Genomic DNA, 4228 nt, shown 5'->3' with positions numbered 1-4228 from the left:
TAGCACGAGACTTAGAAAAGATGGAAATTGAAGTTCGAGTACCAAAGGAAGGCGAGAAGCAGTTATATGAGATTACGTTTCGACTAGAACTGATGGAGAAGATTCAAAAGTGTCAAGAGGAAGTTGTGGAGCAAGAATTGGATAATCTGACAAGAGAAGAACTTTGTACTAAAAAGGATAACCAAGTTATGTTTAGATTTTCTTCCAGAATTTGGATCCCCAATGTGACGGAACTAAAGAATGAAGTTTTACGCGAAGCGCACAACTCTCGGTTTTCTATCCACCCTGGGAGCACTAAAATGTATCAAGATTTAAAGAAGAACTTCTGGTGGCCAGGAATGACGAAAGAAATTTCAAATTGGATTAATAAATGTCATGTATATCAGACTGTAAAAGATGAACATCAAAGGTCGAGCGGACTTTTACAACCCCCAGAGATTCCCCAATGGAAATGGGAAGAGATTGTAATGGATTTCGTAGTGGGATTGCCAAAGACTAGAGCCAATCACAATGTTATTTGCGTAATTATCGACAGGTTGACAAAGTCAACACATTTCCTCCCAATCAACGAAAGATATTCTTTGGAAAGGTTAGTTAAGTTGTATTTGGGTGAAATCGTGACCAAGCATGGAGTCCCTGTATCCATTGTATCAGATCGAGACCCGAGATTCAACTAATGGTTTTGGACTAAATTTTAAGAATGTCTAGGAACCAAGCTAAATATGAGTACCGCCTATCATCCCCAGACAGACGGTCAGAGTGAGAGAACCATCGAGATAATAGAAGATATATTAAGAGTTTGTGCTTTGGATTTCAAAAAAAACTGGGATGCCCACTTACCTTTAATTGAATTCTCATACAAAAATAGTTATCAGGCCAACATTGGAAGGACACCTTCTGAAGCCTTGTATGGACGCAAATGTAGATCACCATTATACCGGGATAAAGTAGGAAAAAAGAAAGTGTTAGGTCCTGAGCTAGTTCAACAAACCAAGGATGCAGTAACATTGATTCGAAGAGGTTAGAGGCGACCCATGATAGAAAGCAAAAGAACGCTGATTTACATCGAAAGGATATGAACTTCGAAGTAGGGTCATTGGTACTGTTGAAAGTATCACCTTGGAAAGGATTGGTTCATTTTGGTCAGAAAGGTAAGCTCAGCCCAAGGTATATAGGACCATTTGAAGGATTGAAATAGATAGAAAAAGTCACTTATGAGATAGCGTTGCCACCGCAGTTGCAACATATTCACAATGTGTTCCACGTATCCATGTTGAAGCCATATATTCCTGATTTGAATCAAATTATAGAGTATGAACCAATAGAGCTTCAGCCAGATTTGTCCTATGTGGAACAATCAATCCAGATTTTAGATCATAAAAAGCGAGTCCTTAAAAATAAATCAACCCTCATAGTAAAAGTGCTTTAGAGAAATCCTCGAGTAGAAGAGTCTACTTGGGAATTAGAGTCAGACATGCTTGATAAATATCCTCATTTGTTTAGTTAGATCAGATTCTGAGGATAAAATCTTTTTAAGGGGGAATGATATAACGACTCGTATATTTTTGTATTATTTCAATGTGTAATTATAGAATATTTAAATAAATAAAATATGTGTATTAGTTTTGTCAACTGTGCGTTGTTTTATTACTATTTATGTGTGATTATTGGTGTACAGAGATTATTTGTATAATTAATCATTGAGCCGTATTGTTTTGTTTTCACTTTTAAAAGTGGTTTTATTGTAGATTTATTTTCATAAATATTTGGATTATCTCTGAAATTATTTTTATGGTTTTATAATTTCAATAATTATTTTTGGAATTTTATAAAATTTAGAAATCAATATTTCATTAATTATTTATCTTTAAATGATTTTCTGATTATATTTATTTGTAAATTCATTATTTAATTCCAGGTGCTTAAAAAATTATGAAACTCATATTTTATTAAGTTTTTAATATTTTGAGAATTTTAAAATTATTTGGAAATTTTTGGTATTAAATTCTCCCACAAGTTTGTTCGTTAAATCGTTAAATACGGGTATGAGTTGCTTTTCAAAAATGGTTTAAAAATTATGAAAATTTTATTTTATTAGTTTTTATTTATTCTTGGAATTTTAAAATTTATTTGGCAATTTTTCAGCTTATTTTCGCCCGCAATTGTATTCGTTAAAAATCAAATTGCGGGATAAACCGAGTTGTAAAAAGTTCGTATTTATCCTTATATCTATGTGTCATTTTTTCAGATGCAGTGTTGCTACGTGTTGTAGTTGTGCTAAAGAAGAAAAAACAAAATAAAATAAAAACACACACCCAAAACCCCCCACCCCCTGCTTCACTCTCTTCTCTTTGAAATCTCTCTCACTCTCTCCTCTCGATCTCTCTCATCTCTCCGTATATCTCTACTCTCCTCTCTCTTTTTCTTTATTCCTCCATCCCCCACATCTCTCTCGTTCCTTCCTTTTCTTTTCTTTTCCGGCGCTCTTTTCCGATTGCCCTATTTTTTTGGTAATGAGTATGGCCGCCCTTTTTTGTTCCGATTGTTGGTTTGATTCAGTCTTGCATGGATATATATATATATATAAATGTGTATGTGTGTGTGTGTTGTGTGTATTGTGCCGTTTGTGTGTGTGTGTTTATGTGCGATGTGTTTCGATGGGTAAAATTATATCGAGATTCAAAATTGTAAAATTGTTATTGTTGAAATTTGGGCATCGATTAAGTTTCGACGGGTAGGCCTATAAATAGAGGAGTCACTGTCCAAATTTTCTGAAAATTATATTAAATACGAGAAGTGTACTGTACGATATAAACTATTTTACCCTTATTATGAATATTGATTGCGTAAATGTATGTACATTATACGAGTCGGATATCGAATCGGGTTAGTTAAGTTCGAGGATATCAAGCATGTCGGTATAACTAATTAGGTTATTCTGTTACTGTAGATCCCAGTCAAAGTTCGCGAGGACTAAAGCCAGTCGAGCACAGCTACCCTAAGAATCCCGAGAAATCCTTGCAAGGAAAGTACCCCTGACCATACTTTTATGGTTCAGTACATATGAATAAACTGTTATTTTATTTTCAAACAGGAACACAAACCTTTTAAGTTATGTATCCCCTGTAGTTATAATTAATTGTTAAAACCTGTTTTGGGGAAAAGTAACTTTGAAAAGGTACCTATCTCGAATGAAAATGATTTGTGAACCAATTTTACGTGTGCTATTAAATAAAAAATTTCGAATTTAGATAGGTAAAAATGATTTGAAAACTGGATAAAAACAATCAAATATTGGATACATAAGGGCCACAGTGGCCTTTTAAGGTTGTGTAAGCGGCTAACTCGGTTGCGCGCACTACATAACCGATTAGTCCCGCAGGTCAGAGACCTAGCTAGTCTCTGAGTTTCAGAACATGTTTATGGGATGGCAGATGGAGCCTTCTGGTGTTGATAGCCTGATCAGCTATCTTCACATATGCACTACGTATTTGATTTGGCTTTGTGATTCCTGTAACGTAACAAGTGATTTATACAGTTGAATTATAAATGTGAATATCATGCTAAAATTGTACTCTGGTGTTTACATAGCACACAACTACATTATTTTATTAAGAGCATGTGAATCAGTGATATCCAGTTTTAAATGTTGTTATCTTGACAGAGATTTGAAATGATTAACAGGTTATTGTTTTACATTGTTTTATAGTTCTCTTCCTATAACTGCATAGTTTAATTAATTTTACTATGCTATTCATATGTTGGTACTGGTGAGCGATTATATGTTCACCCTTGTAACCTGTTATATATATATATATATTGCAGATGCTTAGACGATCTATCAGACCTGGTCAGAACAAAGTTTCAGCCCCTTCCGGTCCCGGCTCCTCTGAGGTAGTTTTCATCAGACCATGTGCGGTCTGACGAGTTGCTGAATAAATTAGTGTGCCAGACTTTTTAATAAATGGTTGTGTAATAGTGAGTATCTTAAATCATACTTGAACCTGGATCGGATCTTGGTTTTGGGGTCATGCTTGTGTATCAATAATAATCTCATAATTTATAATTGTGGTTTGTCATATTTAGTGACATCAACTCCTAACCCCCGTGTTACGGATAAAAAACATGTATTTATTTATTGCATAAATTTAATGTTAGGGTTTGATAAACTTCGAGCTTTAATGGCTGTGCTTGTATTTCGTGGCTTGAATCTGCCCTCACAAGATAC

Source organism: Apium graveolens, chromosome 10, assembly GCF_009905375.1.
Source record: "Apium graveolens cultivar Ventura chromosome 10, ASM990537v1, whole genome shotgun sequence".
Lineage (NCBI taxonomy): Eukaryota > Viridiplantae > Streptophyta > Magnoliopsida > Apiales > Apiaceae > Apium > Apium graveolens.
Note: the sequence above shows the minus strand (reverse complement) of the source record.